The sequence below is a fragment of the Syngnathus floridae genome, chromosome 14 (assembly GCF_059516105.1).
Source record: "Syngnathus floridae isolate MCC-2025c chromosome 14, RoL_Sflo_1.0, whole genome shotgun sequence".
NCBI classification, from domain to species: domain Eukaryota; kingdom Metazoa; phylum Chordata; class Actinopteri; order Syngnathiformes; family Syngnathidae; genus Syngnathus; species Syngnathus floridae.
Window position 1 is genome coordinate 3,599,375 of NC_142426.1, and position 24,404 is coordinate 3,623,778.

Below are 24,404 nucleotides of genomic sequence, written 5' to 3' on the forward strand. Positions count from 1 at the left end.
GAGTGCACTGAAAAAGCTCTTTGGAAGCACTTTAACGGAGCTTGCGGTCACCAAAATGGCGCCCGCGGCTAAGTCAACAAGTCGGCCGTCGCAAACGAGCAAAGAAATGGAGCTGAGTGTTACCAGTAACGCCTGATGTATGCAAAAGAGCCAGATAGGAGACAATGAAAGATTAATGAGTAAATCTCTGGCCATGAATATTTGAGGAGGAGGAGGAGGGTTCGGAGGGGGGGGGTCTGTTTAATACATGAATGCTCCATGAAAAGGCTTGCTGTACATGTCAACGCCTCTCTCTCTCTCTCTCTCTTTCTCTCTCTCTCTCTCTCTCTCTCTCTCTCTTACGCACACACACAGGAAGCTTATTAGATTTTCAGGAGGATGGCATTTTCATTGCCCCGCTCTCTGCTGAGCCTCTTTCATAAATCATTTTATATCACTTTATATCCCCCCCCCCCTTCTCATTCCTCGACAGTCTGCATGCGCTTGTCCACATTTACGTATATATCATGTTTGGCTTTCCTTGATCACGGCAAGATTGTCGGTAAGATGGCGGCAATTGGCTCGATGAATGCCAAAGGCGCTGTTACAATCTAAAGTCGGTCGAAACCGGGGGCTGATGGAAACTAAAATCGTTGACAAAAAGAATGAAACGTAACTATTGGGAAGAGAAAAATGGAATAATTCCCGCCAAGGTATTTGAAGGCTCCAATCAAAAGGAGGCGCGCCTGTTGGACACAACAGTGGCTGAAACGCGGGGCCGCCGTTTGACCATTTGCACGGCGTATCACTTTCCAACAATTGATTGCCGAGCTTGGAGGGCCCGCTCTCGACGGGCTCTAACTGCTTGCGCGCCACTGGCGCACGCTGAAAGGCTCAATGGATTAGTTCTCAGCAGACGGCCAGGTCTCGGCAGCCGCCAGGCATGTCGGCGCATGCTAAGAGGCGGCTTACGGCGCAGCGCGGACGAACCGCCGGCCAATCTCGTAGCTCGGGATGGTGACAAATGGAGAAGCGGCGGCGGAGCGCGCTCACATCTCCGACTCAATCATACTGAGTCAACACCCTGACAAACCTGAGCGGCGGCGGCGTCACCTTGCAAACAGCAGCTCTCATTCCTTCACATGCCCGTTTGCTACCATCCAGCCAGGCTACATATGGATTACTCGCTTTGGCCTCGTTACCTTTTTTTTTTGTGCATTCCAATGACAAAAATCGAGCAGGGACAAATTTGGGGATTAGGAAAGGTAGAGCTCGGATTTTTTTTTTCCTTGAGGGGCCAAAAATTATCTCAATTCTTACAACCCCCAAAAATTCTTCAGAAAATGGCAGATGTGGAAAAATATTTTGAGAAAAGATAGAAAATACTCAAAATGACACCTGGGTGATCCAAGCATACTTCAGAGAGGGGGGAGGCAGTGCCCCCACAGACCACCCCCCTCTCTTTCTATCTCCACCACTGGGCACATCTGTAGTATTAGATTTCCATTGTTCTCAGTCCATCGCAAAAGAGTCATCAGAGTGACATTTTTGCGTGAGGGCTGTCTTGAGACGATGTCATTAACTACCACTGCATGTGGACGTATTGCCACCGGAGCAGGTCAATTAGTCGGACAAAGCCTTTCGGGCGTCTTGAGGCCCATATGACTTTGTGTGAAGCGTATTTACAGTACTGACGCTGATGGATGAGCTTCTGTAGCTTTAGAGTCATTTGGTCAAACGACCAAATTCCATACTGTACGCAAACATAAAAAAATCGCGTGTAATTCTCAGACGAGAGAGCAGATGGAGGCGGCGCTGCAAGTCTTAACCCCGCATCACTGCAGCCTGGCATCTTTGCATGTCAAAGTGCTGCTTGGGACTTCCTCTCCTCCTCGCCTCCCCTCCCCAACACTCAATCTCCATGGCAAGGCATGAATAATGCAGCAGTGCGGGGTTGCCTGTCTGACAGAGCAACTTGACATGAACAGCTGGCACAGACTGGGGAGGACCGCGTCACCGCGCACACCCGCTGCAGGCTGCAGCAGATAAATACAATATTAGTTCTTCTTCTTTTATTGGGAGAGGCAACACATCATTTTTGTAATATTTTGTCCCTTTCACGTTACTAAACTGCCACTGGGATATTAGGATGATGCAGGAAAAAGCAATGACTCAAAATTTCCACCCAATATATTTCAATATCAATAAAATAGTAAAAAGTGTAGTATTTATGAGAAAGATTCAAAAAGATCAGAGGAATAAAGTCAAATTGGTGTCTCTCTCCTTGTTTCACACCAGCAGCATCCAAACGTCCTCTGCTTGGATTTGCTCTTGCGTACGTGTGACGTGAGCACTCTCAAAGAGGAAAAGGAAGATGAAGAAAAGCACGATAGCTCCAGCTGTTACCAGAATGAAAAAGCGCCAGTGCTGACGTGCATTGCTTTACGTGCACATGAGCTGTGCTCACCTAAAGCCTTTTTGCTTTCCCTGTCCAAGGAATCCCTCCCACCTGCAGTCACCTGACCAATGGCACAACACTCACTTTACACGCACGAGTATGATTCTAAAATTCACAAAGAATGCATATCCAGTTTTGACAAAACAGCAGCGCTACCAATGTAGCGCCACTGGCGGCCATTTTGGATTAAAGCATTCAAACATTTTTGGGGAAGGCTGGGATGGATTATTTGCATTTCCATTCATTTACATGGGACAAGATGATTCGATGTTGAGTATAAGTGTTTTGAGTTCATCCTCTTTTGAGTTACAAGCATTGTTACGGAAACTATACTTAAATGGTTGAATTATTTAAATGAAAAAATCTAAACACGTTATTAGATGAAATGCAAAATGATTGAATTTAAGTTAAATACAACGAATGTAAGTAGACAATTCCTTTATGTATCACTAGAGGGAGCTCTTAGTACAATTTGAGAGTAACTGCAGTATATCGCAGCTTGCAACAATTTTGTTTTCCCAAGAAAGAAGAAATATACCTGTGTTGGGACACTTCATCAGGAGCTCATCTTTGGTTGGGTTTCCTTGATTGGAAATTAATTTAAAAAAAGCAAGTGTTAGCAAAAATATATATATATTTAAAGCACAAATGCTTTTAACCCGTAATAATAAATATGTGTTACGTCATATTTCTAAGTGGGCCCAGCTAAAGAAAAAGCTCTCTAAATGGATTTGGGCGCAAGGCATCTGGCCGGCGCGCTGAACACGCACGTCTATTTATACATTTTCAGCAAATGCTTTGTCAATTATTTAAGTTGCGCCCCTATTTATGCCAGGTGCTAAAATATGCATGAGGTGTCTATAAAAAATGTGATGTCTCCTCACTTTCTTCGCACACAATGGCCACATAAAATGGAACAAATCAAGATGGAGGTCTTTGTGTCACAAGTTGGCTTTTACTCACCCACTAGGCTCCAACATTTTTTTTTAATTTAATTTTCATATTTCATAACATGCAAGGATTTAAGATGTATTTGTTTCCACTTAAGTGAGGATTGTGAGTATTTAAAAGACTACATCGTGAAATATTAATGCACTTGTGGGCAAGAACTTAGTGCAAAGAACAAATGTAGCCTGCATCAGAAGAGTTGTTTATGATGCTAATTACATTTTTAAACATATATCAGACACGGGCGCCTTCACAAAAAAAAAAAACAAGTGAGTAAATGGAATCCGACTTCCATGCGCGAGCACTTCATTGTTGGAATGAGATTAATTTCAGAATGATTCCTGCTCGTGTGTGTTTTTCGGAGAATCAAGTCTGTATTGTTGGTGCGCTATGTGACAGAGTGAGAAGAATATAAATACACAGTGTAGGTGGGTGTGAGTTATTGCACAAAGCAGGGATTTATAACGACCAAGGGAGTGAGAAAAGAACACTGCGGTGTTTTGGAAACAAGCAGGAGATATGAATATTGATTTTAGCATCATGGTCGGGAAAATATGCATCAGTAACTTACAGAATTAGTTTTTACTTTCTATGAGCAAATTATCAGATAAGTGGGTAAGCACCTAGGGAGACGCAAACACGCCAGACTAGAATAAAATTTTGACACCAAACTGACAGTTCTTTTTTTTTTTTTTTAAATGTGACACCTCGCAACAAATTTCATCAGGAAACGCAGTGATGCAAGACAATCAATCACAAAGATGAATTTATCCCACAATTAGCCGTTATAATCGGAACGTGCCACGGCAGAATCTCGGGAGGGACTCCAAGAAGACGGTGAGAGTAGTTAACGATTTCCGTGTCTTGATGTCACGCGTGTCAATAAGCCCGCGAGCTGCGTGTCAAGGCCGAGCGTCAGCGGAGGACGAGTAGTCGGCGTACGAGATGCCGAGGGCGTGTGAGTCATCTGAAATGCTTGACCGGGCTTTTCCTGCTTCCTCCTTGCCGGTCCACAGGCTCCATCTGTGGGCCCCCACGGGCCTCTCGCCGGCCTCTCTCACGCTCCTCCGAGCCGGAGGTGCTGGAGCAGGCACGATGGCTCCAACCTGGGTTGCCTTCTTCCCTCGCCATCTCGGCACGCCTGCATCCCCCGCTATGAACGCTTGCAGGTGGACACGCACGAACAAAATCAGGCAGCCGCCCGTTAGGTGCTTAAATGGCTACTTGTGACAAAAAGACTTTTTGAATGGAAACATCAACGTGCTTCTTCATTCAGCTACGTCACGCTGGCATTCATTAGACAGCAAGCTTGTGCGCTGATTAAAATGCCAGAGTGTCCCCATGCTAGAGCCATCTGATAGACATAACCTTTAAGTGGGCCATTAGGAATATATTAAAAAAAAAAAAGACTCATTTCCTGGCAATATGTTGCTGGTGAAATATTAAAACAGCTAAACCGATCCCCTCCCAAAACGACACCACGAGCGGGAGCTAACCTTTCAAACTAAACCGGGTATGGCTAGCAAGTAGCAATATTGATTAAAGGGGTCGGGTCCTTTGATCCAAAATCAATACATCAATACGGATGGCAAAGGGTAACAAGCCAGGCCTTGTAATGGGGGATTGAGAGGATGATGGCGAGGGGGGGTCATAAATTAAAATGCTCCTACTTAAATCAGAAAACAATCAATGTTTGTGTGTCTGAAATGTAAATGCGGGGGGATTTCTGTCTTGAGATCCGATCTAAATGGGAAATCAAATGTAAATTTGGGAAGGTCAATAAGTCGTGGCGACTTTAAGGAAGTGTGCCAAAAGATTATGCGGCGTGAAAATGCAAAGTCACAGTCGGGTGCTTATGAGTTCTTGTTGCTCCTCTGAAGTGATTTACCCAACTCCTAATATGGACTTCCAAACAGAATGCTACAATTCATTTCCAAAGCACTCACGTAATCAAGCAGCCTTCATACTGCCTAAATAACGGAAAACAATGTATTGATTACTTTGTAATTCGCTGACTCAAGGGTCTGCCGTAGCATTTAATTTGTTTCGTGACCAAGTGCGTTTACTCGCACTGCTGGGGGAAGAATATAAAAGTAGAATTTAATAAATAAATAAATAAATAAATAAATAAATAAATAAATACTGTCACCATTGTTATATTATCTGTCTCCATGTGTTGCGCCACTGTTTGTATTCAAATGTCCTCTGCGTCAAAAACCGCAAGCATGTCAATGGCGTTTTGCATTGTGTGTTAGCACAAAGCTAAATGGACATATATATGTAACGTGCAATTGTCTGTCTTTGTTTTTTCAGTTTAGTCTGACCGTAAACTTAAACTGGGAGTAGCGACAAGGCTCTTGTATGAGAAAAAGTCCTCGATTTGCCAAACTGCAACTTAACATGAAGTAAATTGAGTTCACTGCTGCTACAAAGTGCATGCAAGTCAAAGTTATATATAAAAAAAAAAAAAAAAAAAAAAAAAAAAAGCATAACGTTACCTTCGCCTGACACTTCAATAAAGCAATTAGTAAGAGTTGAAAACGGGGCTTCAAATGGAAAAAGTGACATGCACTAATTGGACTTGGAGGTCCAGCCTTTTCTTTCCTGCAGGTAATGATTACGTACAGGGGGCGAAACATCAGCATTATTGTCACCTACAAAGATTCCAAACTTGTAGCCATCTCATTAGCGTTCCATCACAGGTGAACTCTGTGACTTTTCCATCTGCAGATGATACTTTTTTCTTTTTTTTGAAGGGAGGAGTGGGCAAAGTCAATAGGCCGCATGAATTTGTAATGCCCCCCAGCACCCTCAGAACTATGATAATGTCAAGCGTTTGATGCCGGAGGGGGTTACGGTGCGATGAATCAAGGAGACGCTGGTGCTGATGAAAAATACATAAGGCCCCAGCAACACATGATCCCCGGCAAAAAGGTCAAAATAAATACAAATGGAATAAAAGGCCTTGCTGTAGCAAACATTAGCATTTTTCTTTACGCATATATATAAAACCTTTTATTTCATGATGTATATTTTTGTATATGAGTAAAAAGCTAGGGGACACTACTACGGAGATTTCCCGCCATCTGCTCCTGCCAGACGGGGGGGTGATGAGCAAAGTGCCACCACACACACCTGAATAGTTAAGGTGACTCGTGTTGAGGAGACCCAATTAACAGAATATTGGCAGAGTGATATTGCTGTAAAGCAATAATAAATGTCTTGCGGAATTGACATACCACAGAGACAAGAGTAGTTTATAACCTTGATGAATTTGAATGATCAAAAAGTTTGCCAAGTATGTCAAATAAGATTTCAAAATGATTTGATTTAAAAAAAATGACAGCAGCAGCATCCGATCTGGTTTTAGCCACAATAATAAATAAATAAATAAATAAATAAATAAATAAATAAATACTGAAGTTTTGAAACCCAATTTAACTACCGACCCTATTTTTGTGTCAAGCTTAAGTCTAGTGCAAAACATGGTCTAACTATGTGCTTTTTAAGTATTTTCATAGTGCACAGGCAGAAACGGTCGTTTGCGACGTTGTGGGTGTGAATACAGGTCAAGTTGCTTCCAGGTCAAATTTAGCAACTCCTCCCTTTCCTTTTCTAGACAGTGCAGGAGAGGCACCTAAAAATACAGTCCGACTTTGTGTTGTTTTGTGAGGAGTGCAGCCTGATTACTTGTTGCTAGAAAAGCCCTCTGGTCTTTTTTGCCTTGCCTGCCCGCCTCCAACAGCTTTGGGAACTCTTCTCCAGCCCGAGCTGAGGCCTTTCCTCCGAGACGCAATTACCGCTCGAGACAACCTATAAAATGAAGACGGATCGGTGGCGCTGTCTCGCCGCATCGTCACAAAAAGGTCTCTTGTATTTATCTGATGGTTGTCACCACACTTCACTATCATTCCCCTCCTCCCGTCCTGCTGCCGGTGTTTTGCTTCAATATTGCTCTCCGCTATAAACAAGTTATCCTTGTGTCAACAAGCCAGATATAGACATGGCAGCTTCTTCAGACGCTCGTTGCAGGGGATAGAGAATATGTCTGTCAGGGCAAGAAATATCGGTGCTCCCTCGCTGTATTGAACAGCATCATGTGTTCCAAAAGTTGATTTCCCGCTCTAAGTATCCTCCCTGTCATATTAGGGAAAGGGGATTTACTGGCCCCCCGAAACGGCGCTTTAACACATTGACCACTAAGACGTCAATCTCGCGCTTGCTTCACACCACCTGATGGCAAATTAGGCGGCCGCCTCCTCGCTGAATGGTGCCGAAAGAACCTCGCGGTTCAAAACGGACGGCGGGCGCCCGGATCACAGGTGAAGGGTACTTAGCGGTAATGAGTCACAATGGCCGTGTTGAAAAGCTGTCATGCGTTTTCCTGCCGGTCTCCCGAGAGTCTGTTCGGCTGGCTCAGGCGCGTGCCGTGTGACGGTTGGAAACGAGGAAGCGGGTCACCCACGGGAAAACCTTCGTTGATTACCCGCCTTACTCGCACAGATGAGACACTTTGAGGTGAGGTGTCAGCCCACACTTGTTGGCTGGCAAATTGCTTTTCTTTTTTGTTGCCGCCAAACATATCCTGTCATCACGTTTGCACAGGGTAGGAATGTCAGTTTATGCTCTGGGTGGGCGGAGCCTATGTATGGACACTTTAGGGTGCCTCGATGAAATCATGTGACGACCCACTGGGATATATTCTCACAATACTCCCTCAAGTGTAACAAAAAGTACAAACACTGAAATAGTGCATTCACGTCTCCAAAGTGGCACCGTTGCCTCTGGCAAAAAAAAAAACACAATTTGCTAATGAGTTTCACAATAGAGTATAAACATGATTCGTTTGTTTGAAACCATATAATGGATATAATGAATCATTTGAGCCCTTAATATTTGACATCCAACACCTCGAGAGTTTTCAAAGCTCGCGTACATAAGGAAAATGCCGTTAGCAACATTGCTAAACAGGGTGATAAATAAAATAGGTGGAACCCCGACCTCCCTCCCTCCATCTATCCCCAAAGCACCTTCTCTCCTATCTACCCTTCTCACAACATATCAAATCAATGGCTGCTACTTAATGCCGCCCCACGCGCCGCTTGTCAGCATGTGTCACACGGGACGAGCCTGGGAAACAGCAGCTAGACCGTATCGACGCGGTCAACACAAAAAGGTCACAGGCAGTGCGCTTCATGCCGATTCAGTCCATCCCAAAGACTTTTTGTTTTACAGGCGAGCGTCGTCCTCCTACACGCCGAGAGCTCCCCGCAACAAAAGAACGGGAGGCGGCTACAAAGTGAACACAAAAGACCTCGTCATGCTTTATTTATAAGCCAGACTGGGTTTTCATTTTCTTACTTTGCTTACTATTGACTTTGCTTTTCTGAGGACTTATATGTAGGACAAATATAAACTCAGAAAGGGAAGGGAAAAAATGGGCCTTTAAAAGTTGGATTTCAAAAACTCCTTGTGTGTTTGAAGGCAGTAAACTATGTTGGAGTTCATCTCAGTAAACAGGTAAAGCAGTTTTTCGCAAAGTCCATAATTTGTGACCAACATTGAAATATATTATTATGCATCATACACACCAATAAGTGAATAAAAACAAATACATTCAATAATATATTGCCACCTAACTAGCCATGAGAGGAAAGGCTACGCTATTTAGCATATTAGTACTATGTCTCTGCAGGCCTTAGCATTTTCGGTCAACATATGAATTAGCATGGGGCTAATGGGAATTTGAGCAGACATCCATCTAAAGGAAATTGAGAGGCTGAACGTTGTCAATGTACAGAAATCCCAAATTGTTGTCAAGCTGTTAAATACCAACTGGATGCAGATGAGCCACAATGGCGGAATAGCAACCAGCATAAATGACTGGAGGAATCACACTTCACTTCACGCTTCTCAGTTTCAAAATACATCCACGGATACGTTTGCGAATTGATGACCAAGTAATAGGGCAATAAAACGAAATACCTCGGAGGGTCCGAAAAAAGAAAATGGCAAAATGCTCATTAAGATGTACTATATGTTCTGCCTTCTGAGGATGGGTGGGAAAAAAAAAAGTCAATTATTTGGTCTGGCGTATTTCCAGGGTGGGAGCAGTGCCCCTGTGGCTTCCACTCTAGCTCCACCACTCTGGAACAATCATTTAAAATTTTAACATCTTATGTCCATATCAAAGACATTTTAAGCTGCTTGCTACCAGTAGCCTTGTTTCATGTAAGAAGCTATGAACATCTTTAAACGGAGACCAAGGATGGAAGAGATTTGTCTGACGGAGCTCACGAGCACCGAGTTCTGCAGCTGTCTTGCATGTGCGCTTTTATTCCAAGACAAGCGGATCAAAGACCCCGAAGCTCCATCTCGGTTCAAACGGCTGTGATGGATGACGGCGTATCTTGAAAACAGATTGACAGACAATCGGAAAAGGCCTCCGTGTTTCAACCATTCATTACATTCGCCTTGACGGTAACCCGTAATACAAACGCGAGACTCGTTTCATTCCGATTAATTTGACGAGGCGCCGAGCCTGCACGCACACATGATTGAGCTTCACCTTGCACACAAATTGCCCCTTGTGCAATTAGGCTCACAAATACCCACATATCTCACCGAGCCAGTAGGGGGGGTTTGCTATAAATCATCATCCTACACACTTGTGGATGAGCAGAACAAGCCCACAGGCGATTGAGCATGGTGGTGCTGCACGGTGGTGGATTAGAAGGTAAGACGGGGGGGCGCAATCACGCCCATCTCGCTAACAGACATTTTTCTCAATCTGACCTGTCATGCGCTGCAGTCTTGTAAGCAAGATGAATCTGCTCTTGAGGACGCAGGTGAGCGCCTTGGCATTTGTCACCCGAGCGGCGGGAGGGAGGGAGGAGCCATGTCACCTGAACATCCACACTTGAAGGAAGGCAGGCCGGATTTAATCCAATTTGATGACTATATTGGTTTTCATGTATTTAAGAGATTCCTATCTTTTTTTTTTGTGTCAACATCAGATACCAACTCATCCTTATGACCCAAATAGCGGCTGAGATGTTAGCATTCATTTTCCTTTTCCCAGAGGCTCGCCGCAAACTCGACGTGGGATGAGTTAACGCCAAAGACTAACGAGTGGCTCAGCTAACAAGCAGCCGCCACCGGCCCACACGCTGATGAAAGAAGCACTCTGGAGCTAAAGAGACGCCTTTGCATAATGAGATGTCCAGAAAGAGATAAGTGCTTCCCCACAAAGGTGACGTTGTGAGTGTCGCTAATAAAAGCCTGAATGGTATAACGCTGTAAAAGTTATTTCATGCATCACTGGCAGTAACGAACGAGTTATTTCATAAATGTCTAGCGAGAGCGTTTGTAATTGTAAACTTGCAAAAACCTTCATCAAATTAATCGAATGCTTGTCGAAGATGGAGTGCCATGTCGTCACTCGCATGCTAATGTTAGCCAAATCGTGAGGGGGCGGATAATACAATATCATATAATAGTGCAGCCTAAGAATGCTTTTGTTATTTATTAAATCGGCAGTGAACAAACTTGCTTTCAGGTGAGCGCAACGCTATTTTGCCCTAATGAGGACAAGTGGTGTAAAAAATGGATGGAAACTGTAATCCTAGCATGCCCTATTTTCCTTCTGGTATATAAACACAACTCATTGGGAGTGCGGTGACATTCAAAAGTTCGCAGAAAAACATTGCAGGTCGGGTCAAGATATGTCGTCTGGAAAAGTATTGCACGTTGGTATCGGCTATCATTAAATCTAAAGGTCATCGTAAGAGAAAAGTGTGTTATTCTTCATTAAAAGGCTTAGTGCTGTTAATTAGCTTCCAAGACCTGCACATAATAAGAATTTAGCTGAGATTTGTTTTCTGGCATTTGAGATGTCCTCAAATGACTTTGTGGCCTTTTTGGAGATGACACATCCTCTGTGTCCTGTGGGTTTTGGGATTTAGCACCACGGCCAAAAAAAAGTGTCAAATGTTGACGCTTCGCAGAAGAAATCTTTCTCACTTGTAGTGATGTGTAATGGAGATTTTATTTTGTTTTTTTTATGCAAGGCTATTTTTTGGGGGGGTTGGTGAATATATACAACCTTAGCCAGACTACTCCCTTGCGTGGAGCATTTTGTCATCAAGTTTCCAAAAGAGCTAAGGGGCCAATTTCACCTTGGCGACAGCTTTATAACTTGACAAATGCATCTCTGCCAGGAAACAGTTTAAAGTTGTATGAAGACGCTTGCGCATTAACTCAGATGGACAATAACTGCAGGGTAGATGCGCTTTAAAAAATCCCAAATGAAGAAAACATCTGACAAATACGGATTACCAATGGCTCGGAATACCATTCAATATTTACTATACATTTCTGGCTCTCGACTGCCCCTAAATGGTCATATTTTGCCCTTAAAATTTGAGACCGTTCAAGTCAATAAACAGTTTGGATGAGTGAATGAATACATGAATTTTCAATCATTAATTAATTTTAATTTAATAATAATAATGAATTATATTTGTAATGCTTTTTGCATTCGGAGCAATCTCAAAGTGCTACATGGCGCTATTAATTATTAAACATATGTTTGTTGCTGGGTTAAAGGTCTGGCTTATTCTTAGCATTAGCAGTTACTATTTAAGCTGTGCTGTTGTTTCATTTTCTTATATATCTATGTTTATATGTACATTCATACAACGGTAACGAGAGAGATATAGTAGATATAGATTGAGAGATATATGAAAGAGAGAGAGACAGCTAGGAAGCTAGCCAGACACAGATTTATCTGATTAGCACATGTTTTGTTTATGAGAACGGCACACGCTGTAAGAAGTGGCCTATATGTGAATGTTTATATCATGTGAAAACATGATAACATTTAATGATGAAAGTGCGTGTCTGGGGCATGGGGGAAAATGTTTTTCCTTTTCCAACACTGACTTATGAGTCATCCCCAGCGCAGTCCCCGAGTTACAAAACAATTAGATGAGAAGGTGGTCCCGCACAAGGAGGGGAGGCAGGATTGCGGAATGATGACTCACTGATCAACAAATCCTGTTTTTGCAGATGAAAGTGAATCTTTGCATTTATGGTTATTAGCTCAGCCAAGCTTTCAGGTGACATTGATAGCAACACTCTGGTTGCTTCCTTACGGCCATTTTTTTTTTTCTTTGGAAGCACACTGGGGTGTTGCCGTGAAAATATGGATGATTTCCATCACTCCCATGAATCAACGCCCCCCCCTCCCCTTCAACTCGCTCCAGCGCCAGAGCTTCTGAAAAATCATCCCTTGATAGTGAAGCTCATTCGTTATCCATCCATTTGTCTTTTTGAAGCTTACTTTTAGCAGTGCTAACAAGAAGATGATCGCATTCATTTATGGTACCGTAATTTCCGGACTATAAGTCGCGTTTTTTTTTCATAGTTTGGGTGGGGGGGCGACTTATACTCAGGAGCGACTTATATATGTTTTTTTTTTTCACAAATTTTTACTTGATCATTAAGACATCACTTAATGTATAGTTGACCACTTCCCATGTTATTTTTAGTATAGTTGATCACTTCACATGCTTTTATATCTTTATCTTGAACATATTCAAAACATAAAAAATAGAGAAAACATCAAATAAAGCAATTAACACTTTAAAGCACCATATTCAAGTCCACTGTCTGCTGTATGTACACTTGCTCCATTTTTGCTCCTCTTATATTGATTATTATTATTTATTATTATTTGTTTATTTATCATTTATTCAACACTCTTATTTATTCATTGTTTGTGCCTTCTTAGTTTTTTTTGTGTTGCTTGTATGCATATGTGTACTATCTCACCGAGGGATAGTGGGAACGTAATTTCAATCTTTGTGTGGCTTAGTATATGAAAAAAAATCGACGATAAAGCAGACTTTGACTTTGATAAAACAACCAAAAAAAATTATATTTTCAGACAAAACTGGATGAGGGCGCTCTAAATTTCACCGTTGGCCATGACTCATCAACTGGGTGGGCTTAAGAAAAATGGCACCAAAAAGAAACTCATATTTTGCAGGTTACAAACTTCAAGTTGTAAAATATGCAGCTGAAAACAGTAATCGAGCAGTGGAAAGAAAGTTTGGAGAACCGTGATGTACCAATGGATTACTATTTCAAGTGACGTCAGTAGCGCGGCGCGGCGGTTGTTTACATACAAACGTGCCCAACCGGCATCATTAGCGGTGATCATTTCTAAGTGACACGGAGGACAAAGAGTTTGAAGGAATTAAGGATTTGGAGTGACATAGAAGGTTTGAAAAACTATTATGGCTTTTACGCACGCCCGGTCCTACTCTACTGAGTCGGAGGCCGGTGCTCGGCCGAGTGGCTGTCCGCGAACGGTGCGCGGGGCTCGGGCATGGCCATTACGCACGCCCGGTCTTTCTGGAAGTCCACGCCGCCACACGCTTGGAAGTTTGTTTTGTTTAATAAAGGGCCGTTTACCAAACCCACGTCTATCCTTGTACTTTGTTAACGCTAAAATATAGTTATATAGTAGATCTGTAGAATAAAGACGAGGCTGACGTCAGGGCGCACGCGCGGCGATGTTGACAAAGGACGAGGAATTTGATCGATGGATTTAATGGAATTAAAGTGCACGGATGGTTTGATAATATTATTGGCTTGTATTATAGTTATTTGAAATATAGTTTATCTATCGTTATATGAGCCTGTGGAATATTTTGAAGTGCAAGCGCCCTCAGCCGTGCGCACCCATTGTTGACAAAGAACGATCGATGGATTTAATGAATTGGAGTGACACCGATGGTTTTATAAACATGTTATTCATGTAATAGTTGTCCTTAATCACTCTATATGTTACGTCAGGCCCGTTCTCAGCTCTTTGTTTGTGTTTGTCACGTTAGCATACCTATCGTTTAGCCTGTTGTTGCTATTTAATGAGTTGGAGTGACACCGATGGTTTTATAAACATGTTATTCATGTAATAGTTGTCCTTAATCACTCTATATGTTACGTCAGGCCCGTTCTCAGCTCTTTGTTTGAGTTTGTCACGTTAGCATACCTATCGTTTAGCCTGTTGTTGCTATTTAATGAATTGGAGTGACACCGATGGTTTTATAAACATGTTATTCATGTAATAGTTGTCCTTAATCACTCTATATGTTACGTCAGGCCCGTTCTCAGCTCTTTGTTTGAGTTTGTCACGTTAGCATACCTATCGTTTAGCCTGTTGTTGCTATTTAATGAATTGGAGTGACACTGATGGTTTTATAAACATGGTATTCATGTAATAGTTGTCCTTAATCACTCTATATGTTACGTCAGGCCCGTTCTCAGCTCTTTGTTTGTGTTTGTCACGTTAGCATACCTATCGTTTAGCCTGTTGTTGCTATCGTTTAGCCTGTTGTTGCTCGTTCATGACTGTTTTTGGTGTGGGATTTTGTCGAATAAATTGCCCCCAAAATGCGACTTATACTCCGGAGCGACTTATATATGTTTTTTTTCACTTTTTGGGGCATTTTATGGCTGGTGCGACTTATACTCCGGAGCGACTTATAGTCCGGAAAATACGGTATTATCCATACACGTGAAAACATCAAGGCAGGGCTCACCTTAAGTGCCTGAGGAATTATAATGGATTACTCGAGTTGAGACTTTTCACAATGCAAAGTTTTGCTTGTTTGTTGTCTTACTATTGGGCGACTAATCCCTGCCGCCTTTGCTCCACTCTAGCATATCTAAATCTGCCGGAGGAAGCTTAATAAAATCTCCCAGGTTTCATTCACCACATGGGACCTTGTAAAAAAAATTATTTTGATGATTTTCAAAAATCCCCTCCGCGAGTCGTCACCTTATTGTGGTGGAGGGGTTTGCGTGCCCCTATGATCCTAGGAGCCATGTTGTCGGGGGCTTCATGCCCCTGGTAGGGTCACCCATGGCAAACGGGTCCTAGGTGAGGGGTCAGACAAAGCACGGCTCACCCAAGCCCCTTATGATGAAAAACATAAATGGACTTTGTTTTCCCTCGCCCGGACGCGGGTCACCGGGGCCTCCCTCTGGAGCCAGGCCTGGAAGGCGAGCGTCTGGTGGCCGGGCCTTCGCCCATGGGGCCCGGCCGGGCATAGCCCGAAATGTAAACGTGGGTCCCCCTTCCCATGGGCTCACCACCTGTGGGAGGGGCCAAAGGGGTCGGGTGCAATGTGAGCTGGGCGGCAGCCAAAGGCAGGGACCTTGGCGGTCTGATCCCAGGCTGCAGAAGCTGGCTCTTGGGACATGGAATGTCACCTCTCTGGCTGGAAAGGAGCCCGAGGTGGTGTGCGAGGCAGAAAGATTCCGACTAGATATAGTCGGACTAGCCTCCACGCACAGTTTGGGTTCCGCTACAAGCTCTCTCGAGAGGGGCTGGACTCTCTTCCACTCTGGAGTTGCCCACGGTGAGAGGCGTCGAGCAGGTGTGGGTATACTTATTGCCCCCCGGCTGGGCGCCTGCACATTGGGGTTCACCCCGGTGAACGAGAGGGTAGCCTCCCTCCGCCTTCGGGTGGGGGGACGGGTCCTGACTGTTGTTTGTGTCTATGCACCAAACGGCAGCTCAGAGTACCCACCCTTCTTGGGGTCCCTGGAGGAAGTGCTGGAGAGCGCTCCTTCTGGGGACTCCATCGTTCTACTGGGTGACTTCAATGCTCACGTGGGCAATGACAGTGAGACCTGGAAGGGCGTGATTGGGAGGAACGGCCCCCTGATCTGAACCCGAGCGGTGTTCTATTGTTGGACTTCTGTGCTCGACACGGATTTTCAATAATGAACACCATGTTCAAACATAAAGGTGTCCATGTGTGCACTTGGCACCAGGACACCCTAGGCCGCAGTTCGATGATCGACTTTGTAGTCGTGTCATCGGATTTGTGGCCGCATGTTTTGGACACTCGGGTGAAGAGAGGGGCGGAGCTGTCAACTGATCACCACCTGGTGGTGCGTTGGCTCCGATGGTGGGGGAAGATGCCGGTCCGACCTGGCAGACCCAAACGCTCTGTGAGGGTCTGCTGGGAACGTCTGGCAGAATCTCCTGTCAGGAAGAGCTTTAACTCCCACCTCCGGCAGAGCTTTTCCCACGTCCCGGGGGAGGCGGGGGGCATTGAGTCTGAGTGGACCATGTTCCGCGCCTCCATTGTTGAGGCGGCCGACCAGAGCTGTGGCCGTAAGGTCGTGGGTGCCTGTCGTGGCGGCAATCCCGGAACCTGCTGGTGGACACCGGCGGTAAGGGATGCCGTCAAGCTGAAGAAGGAGTCCTATCGGGCCGTTTTGGCCTGCGGGACTCCGGAGGCAGCTGACAGGTACCGGATGGCCAAGCGGAACGCGGCTTCGGCGGTTGCTGAGGCAAAAACCCGGGCGTGGGAGGAGTTTGGTGAGGCCATGGAGAATGACTTTCGGTCGGCTTCGAGGAAATTCTGGTCCACCATCCGGCGTCTCAGGAGGGGGAAGCAGTGCAACGTCAACACTGTTTACAGTGGGGATGGCGTGCTGCTGACCTCGACTCGGGACGTCGTGAGTCGGTGGGGAGAATACTTCGAAGACCTCCTCAATTCCACCTACACGCCTTCCATTGAGGAAGCAGGGCCTGGAGACTCTGAGGCGGAGTCTCCAATCTCTGGGGTCGAAGTCACTGAGGTAGTTAAAAAACTCCTCGGTGGCAAGGCCCCGGGGGTGGATGACATCCGCCCAGAGTTCTTAAAGGCTCTGGATGTTGTGGGGCTGTCATGGCTGACACGCCTCTACAACGTTGCGTGGACATCGGGGACAGTGCCTCTGGATTGGCAGACTGGGGTGGTGGTTCCCCTCTTTAAGAAGGGGGACCGGAGGGTGTGTTCCAATTACAGGGGAATCACACTCCTCAGCCTCCCTGGTAAGGTCTATTCAGGGGTGCTGGAGAGGAGGGTCCGTCGGGAGGTCGAACCTCGGATTCAGGAGGAGCAGTGTGGGTTTCGTCCTGGCCGTGGAACAGTGGACCAGCTCTACACCCTCGGCAGGATCCTCGAGGGTGCATGGGAGTTCGCCCAACCAGTCCACATGTGTTTTGTGGACTTGGAGAAGGCGTTCGACCGTGTCCCTCGGGAGGTTCTGTGGAGGGTGCTTCGGGAGTACGGGGTGCCGAGCCAACTGATAAGGGCGGTTCGGTCCCTGTATCACCGATGCCAGAGTCTGGTCCGCATTTCCGGCAGTAAGTCGGATTCGTTCCCAGTGAGGGTTGGACTCCGCCAAGGCTGCCCTTTGTCACCGATTCTGTTCATAATTTTTATGGACAGAATTTCTAGGCGCAGCCGAGGCGTTGAGGGGGTCCGGTTTGGGGACCTCAGCATCGCGTCTCTGCTTTTTACAGATGACGTGGTGCTGTTGGCTTCTTCAGGCCGTGATCTCCAGCTCTCGCTGGAACAGTTCGCAGCCGAGTGTGAAGCGGTCGGGATGAGGGTCAGCACCTCCAAATCCGAGTCCATGGTCCTCGATCGGAAAAGGGTGGAATGCCCTCTCCGGATCGGGGATGAGATCCTTCCCCAAGTGGAGGAGTTCAAGTATCTTGGAGTCTTGTTCACGAGTGAGGGGAGGATGGAGCGTGAGATCGACAGGCGGATCGGTGCAGCGTCGGCAGTAATGCGGACTTTGTACCGGTCCGTTGTGGTGAAGAGAGAGCTGAGCCAAAAGGCAAAGCTCTCAATTTACCGGTCGATTTACGCTCCTACCCTCACCGATGGTCACGAGCTATGGGTCGTGACCGAAAGAACGAGATCTCGGATACAAGCGGCCGAAATGAGTTTTCTCCGCAGGATGTCCGGGCTCTCCCTTAGAGATAGGGTGAGAAGCGCGGTCATCCGGGAGAGACTCGGAGTAGAGTCGCTACTCCTCCACGTTGAGAGGAGCCAGATGAGGTGGCTCGGGCATCTTATCAGGATGCCTCCTGGACGCCTCCCTGGGGAGGTGTTCCGGGCATGTCCCACCGGTAGGAGACCCCGGGGGACGACCCAGGACGCGCTGGAGAGACTATGTCTCTCAGCTGGCCTGGGAACGCCTTGGGATCCCCCGGGATGAGCTGGATGAAGTGGCTGGGGAGAGGGAAGTCTGGGAGTCCCTCCTAAAGCTGCTGCCCCCGCGACCCGACCCCGGATAAGCGGAAGAAGATGGATGGATGGATGGATGGATGGATGGATGGATGGATGGATGGATGGATGGATGGATGGATGGATGGATGGATGGATGGATGGATGGATGGATGGATGGATGATTTTCACAGGCAGAATTATGTTTGCAATATCGCATCTTTAACATGCTATGGATTTCGCCTTAAAGCGCCATGTATAGAGAGCGCCATTATTATGATAGGTCATCCCCTTCTCCCATAATTAGATTTCCCTTCATTTTTTTTTTCTCTTCATATTCTCCCCCATCTTAATACCCGACATTTGTCTGCGGTAATACTATCACAACAACTCAATGGCAGCCGGAATCAAATTCGGGCCTTTTCTCATTTTTAGTAAAAGAAAAGCACGGTAACCATATCGGCGGCAGCGGCGTCTAATGACATTTCTCCTCACAGCTGCAATTATGTCATATTTCATAAACGAAAAGGCAGGACGAAAGGCAATAGGAACTCATTACTTTAGGTTGTGAAACTTGCTTTTCAAAACGTGCCATAGGAGTTAACATTCTGGATGCTTCTGCAAAATTTCAAAGGCTTTCGGCAGCTCTGCGTCAATTTCGCTGGATCTCTGCGTGAAAGGGACTAATGATGACGCCATTTTATATGATATTACTGAGAAATAATTAACATGATCAAGTCTTGATGCAGATGAATATCTTCATCCAAAAAATATATATATATTTTCAGGTTGCACACGACATCACTTAGTGTTTCACCTCGGATCTCCTTCTTTGTCTGTGTGAAACTTGCTTTCATAAACGTTTTCTTTGAGTTAACTTTCCTGATGCTTTTCTCACACACACAAACACACACACACACACACACACGCACGCACAAGCACTTTTTTTGTACCGCCTGCCAAACTTTCCCTTAATTGCCTTTTCTTCTGACAAATCCAGCGGTATAAAAGGTGTACAGGAAAAAATACCTGCAGGAGGAAAAGCTATTTTTAGCACGTCTGTTTGTGCTTTACTGCAGCGTGTGGGAGTGACAAGCGTGTGCACTGCAATTCGTCTTTAATGATATATGAACCCCGGCACGTACGTATATCTGACTTGGACAAAAGGGGCAGATTTTTTTTCTTGAACACCACTATGTCTATGAATAATAATGGCTATACATTTTCTAGCATTTAGAGAGCCAACTAAACTGGCCAAGCTGTCTAAAGTTGCTTGAAGTTAAGAAAATTTAATGCGAAGAGCCATAAAAATGGTCAGAGCCATGAGAAAAGAAGCAGAATATAACAGGCCTGTGAATTTTATACAGAGATCAGCAACGGTGGAGTATAGCTTGAATGTAGAGGAATAATAACACCAAAGAAAATTCTGAATGTATCAACCTGCATTTTTTTTTTACACAAAACCCAGACATCAAAGTAATGCCAGAGGGGGGAAAAAATCATTGAGATATTTCACACAGATATCCTGTAACTGTTGCCAACTGTGACATAACTGAAGAGTTGCTCTCTATCTATCTGTTCCTTTCACACAGAGCCCAGCAAAGGGAGTGTCATTGCTTCAATGTCGAGGAATAATACCCCGAATTGATTAAGATAAATGTCTCTTTCACAAGGCAAGCCAGCAAATTTGTCAGCGTTGGGACATTTCTGCAATGTATCCGCTTGTGCCTTTCACACGGAACCCAGCGAAGGAAGAGCATCGCCAGTGTGTGCTGTCAACATGAGACGAATATGATCTGCTGTTAATTCTCAAGTCCAACATGAGACAATTGAGTGCTTGTCACTGGGCAACTGCCATTTCTACCCCGCATGCTAATATTTACCTGAATGAAATCCTCCCGGTAATCTCTGCAGCTGTCAAAAGATAGCGGTGACATATGCGTTGCCACGACGATGGCTTATTAACATCCGCTTTGTCATCTGTATTTGGAAACGACTTTGAATGTGCAGATGGTGAGCATGTAAGCATAAAATGCGAATGTAGCGTGGCGGTATGCGTCAGGCCAGCGGTCAAGTCAATTTTCCAGCCGTCCCTTTTTTGCCTAAATCAAAAGACTTTTTCCATTCAAGTCAAACTGTGCCAGTGTCTCGATATGAGAAGCCAATTTGATGTTATTTGCATCAGAGCGCCGTCTCCTGGGGTGACCACCAAAGTCTGGATCCCAGGCGCTGCGTAGCGGATAATGAGCATTTTCATCTCGGGAGGGGAGGGAGGGAGGGGGAGTGGATGCGCCGGCATCCGCGCCGGCATCCGCGCAAGCACCCGCGCCAGCTCGTGGATTTATTTTGGATGACAAACTCTGTCGAGGAAGTGAGATGAAAATCGGCGCTGGCCGAGATGCTTACTTCAATATGCCCTAGGAGACGTGGAGATCTTTGGAAGGGAATTAAACCCACAAAATTAAAAAAAAGAGATGTCAGCACTAGTCACACCATTGTTTTCTGATTAATCTTGTGTTCACGGACTAAGAAATCAATTTTAGATTTTCACCGATAGCGGGTATATATTCTGGGACGTATCAGCCGTGATGAACGGCGGTTCAACGTTTCAATCACGGACCTGCGGCTGCCATGATCACTGAGTTATTTTCAGAAGTCCATCCTTGGAGACAGGTCACGGTCGAGGCCCTACCTGTCGCTCGTAGCCGGCCGCAGCGCAATTACGAGCCGGCCGGGAAAGAATGACGGCGACAGCTGACAACAAAGGGCCGCCCGCCCGCCCGCTCGCCCACGCCTCGACGACACCCGTGTGCGAAGAAAGGAAGCCATTGAACGGCGACAATTCCGCCGTGGCTTTGATGCATCTTCTCGCTGATGCCTCCTGACACTCGGGTTCCCATTTGGCATCCCCTCAAGGTAGCCGGAATGACGTTAGGGCGACAAACCTAATATCGGCTCTCCGTCTGTCGACCAGGTGAGTTAATGGAGAGTAATGCGACGGCGGCTCCGCAAGTTGTTATTGACTTCGGGAATTAACGCCATTAAAAAGTTGAAACGAGCGACATATGAACTAACTCCCGGCGAGATCAGCGTCGGCGCCGCTCTTTGACTGAGACTCGCCAAGGGAGGTTATTTCTTCAAGGCGGGACGATCAATGACAATTAGACGAGCGCTTGCTTCTCAGCCGACGGCTATTGATGCAAAACGACGTGAGATTTGCGACGAGCATCTCACTTCCTGTTTAGCCGGAGGCCATCTTGTCAAACAAAAGATGGAGCTCAAAGCGTCAGCGCGGCGAGCGTCGCAAATAATTAATGTGACAATAACGCTTTGAGCCAGGGTTGCAAATTGAGACAAAAGTTCGGTTTTCAAATCAGGTTTGAAGCGTTGAAGTTGAGTTGAGAAATGAGCTTTGACATGAGAACAAGTCACGGCGGTCCGCTTGGCAGGCCTTCCGGAAAACTTCTTTCCTCCTCTCGCTATTTTTATGTCACTCTTGGCTTTCCTTGACATTATTTGGATTATTGCCAGGCTTAGCATTTCACGTTCAACTAAACTTTACCCCGAAAGGGACACCCTGCTTCGATTTGATAATCACTTAGTGGTGAAATTTCACAGAAAGGAATCAGTACTTTTATTCTCTTCGTTCTATATGAGCACCTTTTGTCCTTCCTGTGCAACTGGAAAAAAAAAAAAAAAAAAAAGAAGGCGTCAGGAGTTCCTTTTAAGCCGGTGGCCTCGCAGTTATGTTCGTTTCTATTAATATGCAGCGGATGCCAACGCCAAAATGAATCTTATATTCTCCCCGGCTGCTGAATATCAGTAAGGTTGCTGTGGGAACATTCTTGGCGGGGGAGATGGATTTTTTGTTTTTTCTGTTTCAGGAACTGCGCACGAGAGTTTGATGATGCTTTTATGGTGGCTGCTTCTTCCACTACAGTATTGCATCATTGCAAAACTGGCTATTTATTCAACTACCAAAAGTAAACTACCATCACAGCCTCACACTTTGGCTCATTTATGGAGAATTGTGTGAAACGGGGTTTCTTAACTTTTTTGCCACGTCGTTGAGCAAACCTCACACATGGAATAATTCAACATTCCTAGTCGGTGTCCGCTGGGACGGGCTATCCAACTCTGGTAATATTTCATCAAAGCATCTACAAATGTGCCCGTGTGGGGAAAAAAAAAAAGAACACATTTGCCCACACACGGTAGATAAAAATAGCATCAATGCCAGCGTGGTCAGAGGGTGTGGGAATCGTCTTTCCCATCATCCGGATTTGGCGGCACAGAACCAATGCTACTTTTATATAACCGTGCTCATTAGCATATCGGCGCTGTCCGGCGGAAGTCCAGCAATGGTCAAGTTCATCGTTTTTGTAGGTCGTCTGTTGTTTTGAACAATTTAAAAGAAAAAGATATGTACAGAGAGAGAGAGAGACAGGAAAAAGAGAAAGAGACGGAGAGAGCGAGAGAGAAAGAAAGAAAAAGAGAGACAGAAAAGGGAAAAAAAGAGTGAGAACGAGAGAGAGAGAGTGAGTGAGTGAGTGAGTGAGTGAGTGAGTGAGTGAGTGAGTGAGTGAGTGAGTGAGTGAGTGAGTGAGTGAGTGAGTGAGTGAGTGAGTGAGTGAGTGAGTGAGTGAGTGAGTGAGTGAGTGAGTGAGTGCAAGGGCACTCAAAGGTCAAGAAATGATTAGTGTCACTTTTTCACATCTTGCGTGCTATACATCCCCATGCGGATGGCGGTTAAAAATTGTTTTCTGCCACGCGTCGCAGGGATAAAAAAGATTTTTAAAGTCAGCTGGAATAGGTTCAGCTCACAAAATGGATTGAAGTTTGTAACATGAAATGTAAATTTAATACGGGAGGGGGGGGGGATAAGGTTTCTTAGTTGTTTATCCTTCCAACTCCCAGCGTCTACGTACTTTTATTCATTTGGAGTCTCCCCGAAGCAAAGCTGTTGACAGATGTTTTGTATGTAACCCCCCCCAATTTGAATAAAACAATAATTTTGAATACAATACATATTTATAGCCGCGCACCAACTCAAATGCAAATGCAGCCTCGGACCGCCTCGCCCCCTTTCTTTCATTTCCCCGGTACGCAAATAGATTTTTCTTTCCGTTCTCCTTCCCACTGTATTATCTCTGTGTTCTCAGCCAGCCACCTCCACCTCTACCGGACATATTTATTTATAACACTTCAAACTGGCGGCGGGTTTAAAGACGGCGAGCTTAAAAGAAAAAAGCAGGTAAGGAGCTTGGGTAATGAAGCGGTCGCCGGCGGCGTCGGAGGCCCCTCGGGGATAGCCGGCTCCATGCGTGTGTGACTCATCCCTCGGAGGCTCAACCTGTGAATATCTATCTCCATCTGAGCCCACCTGACCTCTGCTCTCTCACCGTCGCCAGCTTGGCTTCCATTTTAAACGCCTCAAGGCATGGCTGCGAATTCAAACCTGATGCAAATATCACCACCGCTTAGCATAAACAGAAACTAGCCCTTGCGTGCTCGCTCCCCCATAATAATATTGAAATAAAAAGTCAAGGTGTAATTTCCGGTACGGGATTAATAATAACGATCCGCCTTGTTTCTTTCGTCACGGCTAGCACGTGCCCTCGTGTGTCCTGGCATGTACGGCTTGTTGTGTATGAGGTGTAGCGTGCCGGGGGTTACAAGACGGGAGACCAAAACAAATAACGGCAAAGCATTAATAAAACATACATGAAGAAATGAGCGAGGGGACGGAGAAAAGCAGAAGCATGCCGCAAATTCCCAGTGCGTCTCCTCGAGGCTATAGCGTGACGTGAGAACAACAGAAAATAAAACGATATGAATACAACGGTGGTCGAATGACAATTGAATTTCTCTTCCTTTATGATAGCGATTCAAAATGGCTGCTCGCGCTGAAGCCTCTCAACGGGGTTCCGCCG

At 45.5% G+C, this 24,404-nt stretch overlaps 2 long non-coding RNA genes across 6 annotated transcripts in view; one reads left to right on the forward strand and one right to left on the reverse strand.

Annotated features, from left to right (window-relative positions):
- Positions 1-24,404, reverse strand: part of LOC148387086 (uncharacterized) — a 59,463-nt gene that overhangs the window by 12,644 nt on the left and 22,415 nt on the right. For 3 of the 4 annotated variants that reach the window (XR_015862644.1, XR_015862648.1, XR_015862647.1), the window contains one exon: positions 2,976-3,020. The exons of the other annotated variant lie outside the window; for it this stretch is intronic. This is a non-coding gene — a long non-coding RNA (uncharacterized LOC148387086). The remainder of the gene's footprint in view (positions 1-2,975; positions 3,021-24,404) is intronic. 4 annotated transcript variants of the gene reach the window in all.
- Positions 10,035-10,659, forward strand: LOC148387087 (uncharacterized). Of its 2 annotated transcripts, none has more exons than XR_015862649.1 (3): positions 10,035-10,121; positions 10,197-10,314; positions 10,402-10,659. It is a non-coding gene; the product is annotated as an uncharacterized LOC148387087 (long non-coding RNA). The 2 variants fall into 2 exon arrangements; XR_015862650.1 differs by having other exon boundaries at positions 10,072-10,121; positions 10,227-10,314.